Raw genomic sequence first — 16,508 nt, 5'->3', positions numbered from 1 at the left:
AAAGAGTCATCTCAGCCTTAATAAGCCTGTTAACAAGCATAATTACTGAAGGAAAGAAGAGAACAGAAAAAGAGACGAGTAGAAACACAAGAACTACAACTGACTTCAGACACAGTCTACTTGTTACAGTTTCACTTATTACTAACCAGACTGACTTTATTTCTGTCAGACGTGCACAAAAGTTTTTAACGAGAATGAACAGGGGTTTAACTCTAATGTGTTTCATTAGAAGTCACCATAACAGTGATCAGTGTTTCCATTAGTTGGGCTCTTAACTCTTATTATATCTTTTGTCTTTTTTTGCTGCTGTGACGGTGTGTTTGTCAAACACATTTGCAGCAGCAAATACAGCTAAAGTGAAATGAGATCAGGTGATGATTGTTACCTGTTGATGGATTTATAATCCTCATGAAATAGACTGATTCACTGATCTAACAATTGTGTTGTACCATTAATATTCACATCACTAGCCCTGTGTGACTGCAGCATGAGATCCAGCAATATTATAGCAATCAGTTAGAAGATTTTGACAAACATGAGCATGAAAAGTTAATCTCCGATGACACACAAAGACATCAACAATCAGCATGTGAATCTCAACAATGGTGTCGTAGGAGAAGTCACTGCAGGACTGTGAATCAAACCTTCTGACACCGCCAGATTTTCGTCGAGGTAAAACTTGATCGCAGTGGTCATGAATCGGCTTGTCGGTGAGCATGTCAAACTAATGATTAAAGACTTCAGATTTTAGCCTAGGATCAGAGGACTCTTTAAGGATTTGCTAAATGTGTCTCAGACGGTCAAATCGTGGCTAAAATCATACTGTGTGCACCCAGCTTAACTACTGACTAAAGACACACACACACAAGAACAGAAACACACTCAACAAACATGCAGCTTCTGAAGACGAAGAAGCTGGCGACGTACATTTCTGGCATCTATTTATGGTCTCAGTAGGCGCGTTTCCATTACAGATTTACAGATTTGGTTTCCATTAACTGATGTTATGCGACTAAAACTTAATTTTTCCTCTCGCGATCAGTAAAGTCCAAAAATCATGGCAACGGACGTTGGTAGGTTTATGTACTATTGCAGGTTGGTAGGTTTATGTACTATCCCAGCCATTGCACTGGCCATTATTATTAACGGAAGGAGATGTATGTGTGTTTTCCAAGCATTAATGGTGAGGAACGACCCTTATTATACTGTGAGCGGCTCATATGAGGAGTTTCTGGGTGTTTCTCCCTCAGATCTGCTGCGAGGTCTTGATTGTGGCATTTATTTGAGGTTTAGAATCCATTATTCCTGTCATTATTCTGTCTTAAATGAGTTTAATAAAGAGCTCTGTCTCGTATTCTGTCCAAACACACCGCGTCATTACGTCAGGTGACTGTAAATGCGCAAAAACTGTTTCCATTGCAGCTTTGCGAAATATTTCTTATTCGAATTGCCTGAAAAACCCCTCATGCGAGCGGAAAAACTTTTTTCAAAAAATGACGTGTTTTCTTTGGACAATTTCAATTTGCGCAATTTGAAGGGTAATGGAAGTGCGGCTAGTGACGTGTTATGTTGCCACGTCCATACATTTGACCAATACGATTGCCGTGTTTAGACATGTCTTTCAGACACCGCCTCACGCAGGAGCTTTTCCATAGCGTCAACTGCATCGCAGCGTTTAAGATCCACTTTGGAGGGGAATTGTTTACTGACACGATGCAAAAGATCTACAGGCACTGAATTAGGCTTTTATCTCAATTGAATTTGTGGTGAAATGTGACCTAGACAAGTTTTAGGGGCTGTTTACACGACACCGTCTCCATGTAAACAACAAAAATGCGAACCTGTGAAGACGATGAGGTCATGCACATGTGTATCACGTGTTCAGTCTATAGTGTTTCATCGGCATCTAGTGGCCTGGCAGCAGAATACATCGTTTTTAGTCGTTTTCGCAGATCCGTGTGAATGGGGATCGTTTTGACAATGGTGTCGTCTGTATGCGGAAAACTCAAAGGAAAAACTTCTCCGTTTTAAGCATATTGTTGTCATGTAGACGTACCACCTTAGAAGGGAACTATAGATGTAGTAGTACAGTTAAAGTGTGCTCTAATCCTGAACAGCCGCTGTCCTGTAATCCGGTTGGATTAAGTGCATGAAGTATTAGCAGTAACACGCCACCGCCTCACGATAGTTATGGTGGAAAGCATTACCAAATTGCAAATTGTGTCCATTATTTGGTGTATTTGGTCATCTCAGCACCCGATTTAATATATATCTAAACATGGAGAGATTCCACAGGCGATCAGGTCTTTCTGATCTGCTTAATACATCCAAGCAGCTGTAAAATGACTGATTCAACATAAAGATGAGGAAAAAGTAAAATAGCAAAGAACTCCTGCCTGCAGTGCAGTGTGTGGTCAGGTTTTCTGGCGGCGTCCTGTGTCTGAGGATTCTCTCGTGGTGTCAAAAATTCATTAATCATTTAATGGGATTATGCATAGGCGGAGAGAAGGGAAGCAGGTGAGGTGCGTGAGGACTGAGCTCAGCACATGCTGCCATACGGGGGTCACACAGCCCTCTGACCCCGGCCGAGGTCATGGTCACCAAACTGGTGTGTTACCTGCAGCTCTGGTGAGTACGCCGGGCTTTTTATTCTCGGTGAGACCGCTGGGATCTTTTAGAAAAGGACGTGTTTGAGGCACAAAAAACTGTTTAGATCAAGAGTCACTGTATAGATCAAGTGTCTGTATTTGCTGCCTGTAAAAACATGGCAATTTAATGTTTACCAGTATGTTGAATTACGCATGGCATTGTGTGGTGGGTCAAAGGAGATAAACTTAACACAGTTATCCTGACAGATAATTACCAGGACCTTTTCCGTTTGTGTCTGTCAAACGCTGCTGGATTTTTCTCCTCACTAATGTCACTTTTAGTTGATCATGTCTGAAGTCTCGTTGTGTTTGAACCAGCTGGTGTTTTGGTGATTTTAGTGGATGTATGAAGTCAGTTGAAGAATCACATGAACCAGAAACATCACCCACTAACTAACTAACTAACTAACTAACCACAAACAAACACACAGCATTAACCGTCTTCATCTTCAACGCTATGATTTAGCTGTTCAAACCCGACAAACTTGATTGTTTTGATTATAAAGTGTGTTTGTGCAACTTTCTTTACTATAAGTGATGCTTGCTTTGACATAGGACTATAGTTAAACTGCAAAGACATTCAGACAAATTTTAATACGGCAAATATCTACATATCATTACCAAACCTTTTTCTTTACAGTGGTTGTGTGATTTTGACTTCTCTGCCTGAAACTATAAATACAATTTAATTGGTTGTCAAAATCATTGCAAACATTAATGCATTTGATGATGTTGATGAAATTTGATAACAACATCCATATTTTTAGAGAAAGTAAACTTCATGAAACGCGTAGTGCATCAACACGCTGATTGAAAATGCATGATAACCGCAGCATGTGTGGAGCAGCTCTGACACCTCCGCTATTAACAGATAACATTTCAGCCCATTCTTCAGCCGGCCTGTATCCATTTCACCCTGAGAGAGGAGAAGCGCTGTCTCCTCCGGCAGAGCATGAGATTTCTGTGGAGTTTGAGCTCAACGTTTCTTTCTCAGCCGTCTTCCTCGTGATCTGAATCTAGGACGCTGTATCTTTTGTGATGCCACGTGTTGCTCCGAGTTTGACTGTAACCGGTTGTTAATGGCCGTATCTAGGGAACGACTGCACTGAAACAGCACTTTCCACAAACAGGGTTGTTCGTCACAAACTGAATGACAAATAGAAGTTATTATTAGAAAAATGATCCAAGGACAAACAGTTTTCTTTATATAAAAAATAAAAAAACTCAAGAAGAGCTCAGAGCATTGAATGAAGCTGAACTTTCCATGAGGATGATGATAATAATGATGAAGATCAGCCCTGAATTTGAAGCTACAATCTGTAGAGCTCCTCAATGTGAACCAGGACACTGAACAAATGCGTCTGACGCCAGTGATTACATGTGGCTTCAGCGCTCGTGTCTGGCTCATCTGTTTCACCATGAGGGTTAAAGCTACACTGTTTAACTTTTAAGTTGATTCTAAGCAAAAAACACTTTGTTCTATCAAAAGTATATTTGCTCATTCATGTGTAATTACTTCCACCAACTAATCAAGTATTCTTGTAAGCGTAAAATCTGCCATTTATAATACATACAAGCGAGTCGATCGAATGGCGGCAGCCATGTTGCGCCTCCATCTTGAAAATACATTCGCCAAAGAGGGACATACCTGGAAATTCAAGCTTCGCCTTTCGCGTTTTACACTCAGTGGCGCCGTGACGAATGCGAGGGGGAGATTACTCGCGACTGCCGGCAGATTTTAAAGATTGCTGATGGAGGATCACGCCTTTTTTCGAGGACATGTAGCAGAGTCGCCAAGGAAGCGAAAGAGAGAATTAAAACGTCAACGCGAAAGGCAAATCAGCAAGACCAAAGTCAATACTGGAGTAACTTTTCCCAGATGGAGAGAGCTCATGAGGAGCAAAGATTTTAAAGCGGACGCCGAAGTTGCCTGCTTTCTTCTCGACAGGTAATTCAGCCTATTTGTGTAAATTCGAAGTTTTATAGTTGCTTGTCTAACCATAGCATGATTGTGCATAACGCCAGAACGACCTCTAGTATAACTTGCGTTACTTTTCCTCGCGTCAATGGTGAAAAAGGATTGTTTTGTAACATAAACCTGTGCTGCGACGGATCGCAGGTGATGAATAGTTTTAAAGGGGTCATATAATGTCATTTTTGTACAAGCTAATATGATTCTTTAGGGTCTAAATGAAAAGTTTGTAATATACTTTAATTAAAAATTCTCATTAGTATTGTAAGAAAACACTCATTTTACCTGGTCAAACACAGCTCTGTTTTCAGCACGCGTTTAAGTGCATGTGTCTTTAAATGATAATGAGCTTTGCTGACTCCGCCCCTCTGTTCTGTGCGGACACCGTTTGTAATAATAACACAATAACCATAACGCGTTGTTTATTATAAACGTGGGATTATGAATTATATTGAGAACGTCATACATAGAAAACATGCCGTAATGTACCTGAGTGTAAAAATAGCCGCATTCATCGTGAAGCGTGCAAGCGATTTGCAAAGATTAATATAAAGATTAATATAAAGGTCAATAAAATGTTACACTCACTTGTTCTTCTGGAGGTGCAGCAGGAACACGAATAGTTGGTACGATCCTTTTTTTCAGGAGCAGCTTCTTAGCAAAACCAGCTTTATACTGACCTCGTTTGTAAAGCAGTCTGGTGAAATGATTCGCGCAAACATGAAAGCATTGACGTTGATCGCGGGGAATATTCCCTTCGAAAACAAACTCATCCACTGCGTCTTCAGCGGTTCGGCTTTAGGAGCATCAACATGATGCTGTGTTCCTTATTGCACCCGAGAACAGAACACCACAATCGAGACGCCATTCTACTCAGTGCTCCAGCTATCAACAATGAACGCGCCAGTTGGCGCGGGCTATGATTGACAGCTCGCTCACGAGGGCGCGAGGGCGGGTCTGTGTTGAAACGCTGCTGTCAATCAACCATTGTGGGAAGGGCGTCGATTTTGTGACGTCACAAAATCGAACAGCTTGATTCAGGAGAGGGGGAAACATATAAGAAGATAAAAAAAAAAACACTGGATGGATTTTTATCATTTTATGAAGGTTGTGTACAGGCACTGCCAACACACTTTTCCGTACAATCAACTTGTAAAAGTGCATGTACCATTATATGACCCCTTTAAAGGCGCAATTTTTTAAGCTAAATATATAAAAAAGGACATACTAATGTTAATCTTGGAATAATACGGCCACCGTAGGAGTTAAAACGCCCTAGGAATAGAAAGGAACAGAAACTAATATTCACTGGGTAGTCATATACAATTCCATCGCTAGATGGGGGAAAATATCACACGGTGCAGCTTTAAGATGTGGACAGCCACAAATAAACTATGCCTATTAAGAATGATAAAGACTCAGAGATGATCAAACTGACCTGCTACTCTCTAAAACTGACCATGTTGTGGCTCAGACAGCTCAAACATTAGAGCGTTGGTCATGCGTAAGGTCATGGATTTGATTCCCAGGGAAAGCAAGAACTGATAAGAATGTAAATGTGTACCTTGAAATGCAATGTAAGTCGCTTTGGACAAAGGCGTCTGCCAATGCATAAATGTAAATGTAGAAATGGATGCAGATGAGAAGGTGAGCCTCTGTAATGGCTCTGTCAGAATGATGTGTTTGTTTGGCTGAAGACGCAGAAGTGAGCTGTGAACACTAGAGGGCAGTCTCACAACTGAAGAAGAGCTCGACAAGGACTCTCAAACCTGCCATTCGCTCTGTGCTCATGTTTTCCCACCCTAAGTTATCTATAAGTAAGAAGCTGATAGATTGACTTCCTGAAGATTGTTAACACTGCACTCCCAGAAAATAAAGTACATAATTGTACCTTTAGGGGTACAATGGCTGTCACTGGGGCTGTACCCTCAAGGGCACAATATTGTACCTTAACCTTTAAAAGAAATGGTACATATATGTATCTTTTAATGCTTTTTGATCCTCAAAAAGATACATATATGTACCTTGAGGTCCAATAATAAGCCCTATGGGGTACGTTAGTGAAGATTGTACCTTGGGGGACAGAAATGGACTCCTACTATTTCTGGTGTTCTCCTAATATTGCACTGTGTTCAAGTTGTCCAAGATGTCAATAGAAGAAGAAAAAAAAAGACCAAATGCGTTAGCCAAAATAATCCAAATATGTGAAAAGTTGCACAAAAAAAAGCATGCATGATAAAGGTAAACAAAAGACTACAAAAAGACTGCAAATCTGAGATAAAAAAAACATTTGGGTCACAACATTTGTCATTAATGACAAACCCCTAAACCTCAGTACTAAACTTTGTCCCTTGTCCCATCATGCTTCGGACGGCACGTGAATGATTCCTGAGGTCATGTGTTTGTTGAGGGCAGCGATCAGACGCTCCATGCTGAGACAATCCCACAGACGTCCAGCACATTTGTACATGCTTTTTGTTTTTTTTTATACTTTATTTGAACATTCAGTTTACAATGTGAAATAACAGAATCAGAACACAACAATAATTATTAAGAATAACAAAAATATAAAAATAGTGAAAGAAAACACTTCAACAACATCATCGCACAAAACAAAAAACAGTTAGACAGTGATGTAAAAAACAAAAAAAACAAAAGCAAGACAAGAAAGACAGAGGGCATTACTTAAATGAAAAGATATCTAAACATTTATTACGGTAAAAAGTTTGTAGGTCTTGCAAGTTGTACATGTTCTGAGTGCTTTTGGGGTAAGGGAGGAAGAAATTGTAATCAAATAATGTTTTATCTCTCATAAGAATACCAAAAAAATAGTTTTACAATTTGAAAACTTACATTTGTGAATATAAAATCTACATAGGAAAATAATTAGTATAACTGAGTATAACTGAGTATAACTGCACGACCAAAACAAGAAGAATAGTTTCAGTGTCATTCTGACAGAAAGAGCAGTTAGTGTCAAAATCAAATCTGAATTTTTTTTTAAAGGGATACTCCACTTTTTTAACAGTCCAGTTTTACCGTTTTCGAATCCATTCAGCCGATCTCCGGGTCTGGCGGTACCACTTTTAGCATAGCTTAGCATAGATCATTGAATATCTCTCATTCCTGCGTGATAATCAAGAAACTTTGCTGCCGTACCATGAGTGCAGCAGGCGTAATGATATGACGCAGCGCCTGAAAATAGTCCCCAGCTCGGCAACTTCCAACGTGACCAGGACTAAGTTTGTCTAACCTATTAGACCTATTTTCAGGCGCTGCGTCATATCATTACGCCTGCTGGACTCATGGTACGGCAGCAAAGTTTTGTGAATATTACACAGGAATGAGAGTATAGTTCCTAGCCATATCAGCCTAGAAAATCGCAACTTTTCATTTTCCGTCGGTCTTAGTACACGATACACTACAGAAGAGTCAAGTTTTAAATAGGAAAAATATTGAAACTCTTTGGTCATTTTTTTGAGAGAGATGCTAATGGTCCTGTCCGATTCAATGATCTATGCTAAGCTATGCTAAAAGTGGTACCGCCAGACCCGGAGATCGGCTGAATGGATTCGAAAATGGTAAAACTCGACTGTTTAACTCTGGGGGAGTTGTAAAATGAGCCTATTTCCAAAAAAAGTTGAGTATCCCTTTAAGAAATTTTTTGACTGGGTAAATATTATGAATTAATTTAAAATATATTTCTTTTACTTTGTTTGTGAGGAGAAACCTTTGTTGTGCGGACCATATATTTTTCCAATTTAAATGATCAAAAAGACCATTCCAACATGAGATTGCAGGAGGGGCAGAAATAATGTTCTCAAGGAATAGAACTCTTACTTTATAATTTCTTCCTTTTTTTTCAGTGAAACATATCTCACCAATAGGAGTGTTGACAGGTTCAAGAGCACATTTGCACATGCCAGTCAATAGCATCATGACGGATGGCGTTACAGGTCACATGATGATTTCAACCTGGTGGCTGTAGTAGCATGTCCATAATCACTACATAGTTAGTTTCTACGAAAACTACTCGCATACATACTTCCCTGTTAACAAATATATGTTGTAAGAACGTGCTAACATTCCCTTTAAGAAAATGTTATTTCCAGTGGTGTGCCGTCAGAGCCAGCAGGGCCTTCTCTGCTGGCCCTGTCAAAATAGAATTTTTTTTTTTTCTAAAATTAAATTAATGTGTGTCTGAACATGTCTAAATTCAATTACTGTCTATCAGTACGTTACAATTATATTTCCAGAAAGAATATGGTTATTTTTTGTGAGTCTGAGCTGGATTTTACATATGTCATCTAAACGCCGTGGACCAGCACTAGTAGTATAGCTAGCCTTCCGTTGAAGCTGCCGTTTTCCAATTGATCATAACTTTGACTGACGTGTTTTATCAGCCAATCAAATTGTGATGCGTATGACAGAACGCCCCAGAGGCCCAGCGATGTGTCGATGGCTAGCCCGCGCTGATGTCATCGACATGGGTGGGCAGATACAATACATGTTTGTGTACAATAACAATTTTCAGGAAAAATAACATTACGATGTCCAGAAATAAATTTCATTAGTACATTGGGTCATTTTGGGTACATTTGTCATTCTAGATCTACCAATTTTGTTAATACCGAGAATTTCCACGTGAGTAAATCCATTGATAACTATGCAACTTTAGTGTTCGACGATGGTCCAGTGGTAGAACTTTAGCCAAGCGTGTCAGAGGTTCTGGGTTCGATTCCACACTCGTATAGTTTTTTATTTTTATTTTACCGAATATGTTCATCAGTGGTTGTATATCAAGCAAGGCGTTTGTGTGCATTTTGTTTTGTAAGATTTCAACGAATAGAAAGTCTCCGCAACGGCGATAGATTGAAGCGCGCATCTGAGTGAAAACTGTGCGCGAGCCACAAGAGAACACTGTATCCGCGCCACTGATAACAGCGGCAACGAGCACTCAGCTTGAACAACACATTTCAGCGCTAGAATGCATCTTATTCAACAAACGAAAATTAATGTCCTGCTAGTTAACCGGAGATGTTTTATTTATTTGTATTACTAACTTACATCCGTGCGCGAGATGTTTCAGCTCAGCTTTTATAATGTACAGTGGTGTGCGTGTGCGCTGAGGTTGAAGATCAGCTGTCTCGTCGTTGATGTTACGCAGTGCATACAGTGCATGATTGTATTTTTATTTTTATTTGGGGGGGGGGGGGGGGGGGGTTAGATCGTTACTGAAGGCCCTGACTGAAACCCCACGGTACGCTACTGGTTATTTCTATTTCCCTGATTAGTCAATCATTTTATCCCTTAAAACTCATCTTTGATCACTAAAATGACATTTAAATAAATTAATTTGTTCATGCCTTAAAATAGCTTGAGTGTAACTCGACACCCTTGCCTCATTTAGTATGCGCGGTTCTATGAATATGCAAATGAGCACTCACTCACTGAGCTCAGAGATCCACTGGTTGACGATCACACCTTGATCTGATTGGTTACAAGGTAGTTTGTGACGTCAGAAACACCAGCGATTTCAAAGCGTGTTTTTGAGACTGTCTTTGGTTCACTGCAGTTTTAAGGAGGAAATACTCAGCAATGCTGTCGACTTATGAATTTACACATGGTTTATATTAAAGCATATTAAAAACACCACATAGACACATAAACAACACTGAAAGCTGGATTTTCACCACATTTTGCAGACAAAACGGAAATGTTACTTTTGAGTGTTCTGAAACAAGAAGTAACAAAAAAAAGGCTCCATGAACAATGTATAAATATGCTTATATTTTTAGAACATTAAGGCCAGATAACTTTCAAATAAAACATTGTATTAACATTACTGGAAGAACGCTAGTTAAAGTTCTAAAAACGTTTCCTGGTGTTTAGCACTTCATTAACAGACGGAAAGTAGGCTAAGTTCTTCATCAGTACCTACTCTGACCATACACAATTCTGGACAAAGCAACTTTTTTATTTTTACTTAAACCAGTAACACATAACCCCACGGTGGCACACACAACACTCATTACACTGTAAATTACGCCTGATTTTCATTTTCATTATCAAAATGATTATTTTCATTACACTGAATGCCGTACGAATGGCACTCGTTCTTAAAGATTTTAAGAACTCTATAAAAACTCCATAGTAACCATCTTTGACAACTACCAACCACCTAGTAACACCATAGCAACAACCCAGAATACGCTAGCAACTCCCTAGCAACCGCCTAGCAACCATCCAGAACACCCTAGCAACCATTCAAAATACCCTAGCAATGCCCTAGCAACCATTATAAATGTACGATGGCACACACAACTGTAAAAAAAGTTGCTGCCTTCATTTTTTAAGTACAATCAACTTGGATGTTTAAGTAATTTCAACTTCAACTACATTAAACTGACTTTAAAAAATTAGTTGAATCTTGTATAACTTCTGTAAAAAAAGTTGAAAATTGCTTTACTTATTTTGACGAGTTAAAGCAATGTAAAAACACATGTTGTTATAACTCTTTGATCATATAATTTTTTTATCTGTAGAAATGATATGCTTTTGCTTTTGTTGCAGAAATTACACCATTCACCTAAGGCAGTTGATGCTTAATTATTAATTAGTCAATATTTTGATTGTGTCACTAACACACCATGCATGATTGTCTTCAAAACCCTCTAAAATCAAAAAAAAATTTGTTATTTAAATAAAATAACTATTATTTAAAATTGTTAACTATTAATTGGTAACTATTATTGTTATTTAAAATATATGATAATACCACATGAGACAATGCCAAATCCATGTTTGTGTTTTCTGCCGTCCTCATTAATATTGTGTATGGGTCTGATAACAGATCAGCTGAAAACAAACATGAGCTTCTGTTTTGACCGTACACTCACACATGACAACTCCAGCAGCTTGCAGACGCTCACGCTGAACAAACGGCTCTGATGATGATGGCAATGGAAACGTGCGGTTGTGTTCTGAAGAGCGTTAAGGAACTGAACTGAATAAATAATGTCCTCCAGTGTACCGGTGTTCCTCCACTCTCAGCTCGGCCCAAACACAGCCATCAGTGCTCGGACAGTCAGACCACAGTGTGTTGACACACCTTCAACATCTCTCACATTATCACAGTTTATTATGACCGCCGCTAGCGTAGCTAGCGAAAGCGGTCATATAGGGATTGTCAAAGTTTTTTTTTTTTTTTTTTTTTTCGTCACCTTACTGAATTTTTCGTCAACGATACCAGGGACACCGAAGCACCGGGGAACATGAAATTTGGTGGGCATGTAGCCACACTAGACTTCTGAGGAAAAATTTCGTTTGGTCCCCGGGGGCCACTCCCCCCCCCCCCCCGCGCTGGGCCCCCCCAAACCCAAAAAAATGCAGTTTTTCCTAAATAACTACCTGAACCGTGGCACCGAGGATGAAGAAATTTTTATGGTATGTTGGTCTACTAGACTTTTACGGAAAAATTTCGTTTGGTCCCCGGGGGCCACTTCCCCCCCCCCGCGCTGGGGCCCCCGTAAATTTTTCGTCAACGATACCAGGGACACCGAAGCACCGGGGAACATTAAATTTGGTGGGCATGTAGCCCCACTAGACTTCTACGGAAAAATTTCGTTTGGTCCCCGGGGGCCACTCCCCCCCCGCACTGGGGCCCCCAAAACAAAAAAAAAATGCAGTTTTTCCTAAATAACTACCTGAACCGTGGCACCGAGGATGAAGAAATTTTTATGGTATGTTGGTCTACTAGACTTTTACGGAAAAATTTCATTTGGTCCCCGGGGGCCACTTCCCCCCCCCCCGCGCTGGGGCCCCCGTAAATTTTTCGTCAACGATACCAGGGACACCGAAGCACCGGGGAACACGAAACTGGGCATGTAGCCCCACTACACTTCTACGGAAAAATTTCGTTTGGTCCCCGGGGGCCACTCCCCCCCCGCGCTGGACCCCCCCAAACCCAAAAAAATGCAGTTTTTCCTAAATAACTACCTGAACCGTGGCACCGAGGATGAAGAAATTTTTATGGTATGTTGGTCTACTAGACTTTTACGGAAAAATTTCGTTTGGTCCCCGGGGGCCACTTCCCCCCCCTGCGCTGGGGCCCCCGTAAATTTTTCGTCAACGATACCAGGGACACCGAAACACCGGGGAACATGAAATTTGGTGGGCATGTAGCCCCACTAGACTTCTACGGAAAAATTTCGTTTGGTCCCCGGGGGCCACTCCCCCCCCCCGCGCTGGGCCCCCCCAAACCCAAAAAAATGCAGTTTTTCCTAAATAACTACCTGAACCGTGGCACCGAGGATGAAGAAATTTTTATGGTATGTTGCTCTTAAGGGCCCACATCAACCTAGCCCACAATCACTCATTTGTGATTTGCGCCCTATCCCATAAAAAATGAAAATGCAATATTATTCTGCTTTAATCGCCCCTATCTTCAGTGGAGATGTTCAGAACTGCACCATATTTCATGTGTATGATTAAGTTGACATCCTCTGGGGGTATCCTCTGCTAAGTTTTGTAGAATTTCATCCATGGGGGGGTATAAAATAAATTCATTTATGTGCACATTTAGTGACTGTACACTCATCGGCCTGTAGATGGTGCTGTTGAGCGAAGGGTTGCTGGTTTAGGATGATACTGTCACACACACACACATGCAGGAATACAAACAAATGCAAGCATGCACACACACTGACATCCACACGCACAGACACACACCCATACACACACATACAAATCCACATGCACAGACACACACACACACACACAAACACACACGCGCACACATGTACGCACACATACATACACGCACAGACACACACACACACACACACACACACAGACACACACATACACAAACACACACACACATACACACACACACACACACACACACACAGACAGACATGCATATACTATTACTTTTTTTAGGTATATACATAAACACGCAATACAGCCAAATTACTCCACGTCATTTATTTTTGTGGAAAGCCAGTGCAGGCCTGAGCGGCGGTCATATTTTGTACCGCGATGCGGTACATCTAGTTCACTATAGTTTAGAAAATGGTAATAAAATATGAGCAGAACTCAGTTGATATTTGACTGGTTTTGTCCGTCCTTCTGTTAGACTGTCTCACACATGAATTATGTTGAATATCTGTCAGCTGTTAAATTTAACTACACAATTAGATAATACCAGTTTAGCTCAACCAGTTACCAAGCAATGCTTCATTGTGTTCAGTCTGTGTGTAAAAGGAGCATTAGCAATTAAAGAAAAAACACTTAAAGGGGTGGTTGATTATGATTTGACTTTTCTAATTTTAGTGTGTAATGTTGCTGTTTGATCATAAACAACATCTGCAAAGTTACGACGCTCAAAGTTCAAAGCAAAGGGAGATATTTGCTTTTACAGAAATCGCTTTTTTAACAGCGGTAGAGACTACACCATATTCCTCCCGGGTTAGTGACATCACTGACCCTAGAATTTACATAAACCCACACAAATATCTGTGGGGTATTTTGAGCTAAAACTTCACACACACACTCTGGGGACATCAAATAATTATTTGCCATCTTGTGAAAAGGGCATTACACCACCCCTTTAAGCAAAACATGGTCAGTTCAAAGTGAAAAAAAAAAATGTTTCAATTTTTTTTTACAAATTTTACTGGTAGTCACTGTATGAAGAATTTTTGGGTATAATATGTCACAGTTTAATATGTCATCGGGAAGGAGGATGTAATATAATCTTGACCGTGGGGCATATTGTTGTTGTTGACACAAAAAAGGCAAATTACAGGCAAATGGAACAAAACGAGCACACGTCTCAGCTTTAGGCTTGTACTGGGTCACCGAATCTTCTGATTGGCTCTGCTCTTTGTGCAACGATGACATCAGCAAAAGTATATTTCTGACTGGAAAATCCCTAAACGGGTGTGTCTGAGATCGAAACCATTTTAAAGGGATAGTTCACCCAAAAATGATAATGATCCTATGATTTACTCATCCTCAAGCCATCCTAGGTGTATCTGACAGTCTTCTTTCAGACGAACACAATCGGAGTTATATTAAACAATGTCCTGGCTCTTCCAAGCTTTATAATGGGAGTGAATATTACTATAGATTTTGAAGCCTAAAAAAGTGCATCCATCCATCATAAAAGTAATCCTTACGACTCCAGGGGGTTGATAGAGGCCTTATGAATCGAAGCCATGCGTTTGTGCAAGAAAAATATCCCAATTTCTAACTTTAAAAAACTATAATCTAATAAACTATAATAATAAGCCCAGCTCGTTGTTTGAACCGCGAGAGGCGTCGACTCTCACCTGAGCTTTCGCCACTCCTACATCATGTGTCAGGTCAGAGGTCACTCATCATGCGTCGGGTCAGAGGTCACTCATCAGGCGTCGGGTCAGAGGTCACTCATCATGCGTCGGGTCAGAGGTCACTCATCAGGCGTCGGGTCAGAGGTCACTCATCAGGCGTCGGGTCAGAGGTCACTCATCATGCGTCGGGTCAGAGGTCACTCATCAGGCGTCGGGTCAGAGGTCACTCACCATGTGTCGGGTCAGAGGTCACTCATCATGCGTCGGGTCAGAGGTCACTCATCAGGCGTCGGGTCAGAGGTCACTCATCATGCGTCGGGTCAGAGGTCAATCATCAGGCTTTGGGTCAGAGGTCACTCATCAGGTCAGAGGTCACTCGTTTGCGTCGTGTGAGGTCACACATCGGGTCAAAGGTCACTGATCACACGTCAGGTCAGAGGTCACTCCCCAGGTCACTAATAATGCGTCGGGTCAGAGGTCACTCGTCAGGGTCAGAGGTCACTCGTCAGGCGTCGGGTCAGAGGTCACTCGTCAGATCAGAGATCACTCGTCACGCATCGGGTCAAAGGTCACTAATCACACGTCAGGTCAGAGGTCACTCCCCAGGTCACTAATCACGCGTCGGGTCAGAGGTCAGGCGTCAGGGTCAGAGGTCACTCGTCAGGCGTCGGGTCAGAGGTCACTCGTCGGATCAGAGATCACTCGTCAGGCGTCGGGTCAGAGGTCACTCGTCAGGCGTCAGGTCAGAGGTCACTCGTCAGGCGTCGGGTCAGAGGTCATACGTCATGCATCGGGTCAGAGGTCACGCGGCAGGTCAGAGGTCAATCATCACGCGTCGGGTCAGAGGTCACTCTTCCACCGGAGCCAGACTCACGTACAGACAGTGCTTAATTTGAGCCGGATCCTGTTACGTAAAATGTAACATTTGGGATTTTTGCGCTCCGGCACCGTGAGAGACAGAGCAAGTGCCGGTTAATGCAGATTTAATGCAGAGGTTATGTTTCGCTATTGGTCCTCAGCATATATTTTGATCAGCTTTCAGTTCATAATCACTACCATTTGGGTTGGTGCTTACTGCTGATTGTTTTCCACGCAGTAAAACGTAAAGTTTAGAGACAGTAGCATAAAGTTTGGAGAGAGTTACACCTGATGAATTATTGTAATATACAGTAGTCAACATTTGAAGTGGATCAAAACCTTTCATCAAAGTTATCATTTAATTCTGAGCAATACCCGTTTTACAACTTAGAATTACTTTTGCTGATCCACTTCAAATGTTGACTAGGCTACTGTAAATTAGTTCATATTAGTTCAAAATGTCAATAACGCAGCAGTCAAGCATATTTTCATTTTCCATATCCACGAGTAAAGCTGATGGTGTTTCTGATAAAAAAAGATCCCGAAGATGGACTGCTAAAACTAATTAGAACAGCAGGAAAACACAGTTAGATCAGTCAGAATCATCAATGTAGTGGAAAAGATATGAGGTGCCATTATTAATTAACGGAACTAAGGTAATTAAATTAATACACATCAGCTGAGATGCGAGTT

This window comes from Scardinius erythrophthalmus (assembly GCF_964197995.2).
Source record: "Scardinius erythrophthalmus genome assembly, chromosome: 11".
Classification (NCBI taxonomy): Eukaryota; Metazoa; Chordata; class Actinopteri; order Cypriniformes; family Leuciscidae; genus Scardinius; species Scardinius erythrophthalmus.
The sequence above is the reverse complement of the archived record's forward strand: the minus strand, read 5'-3'. Positions refer to the sequence as shown.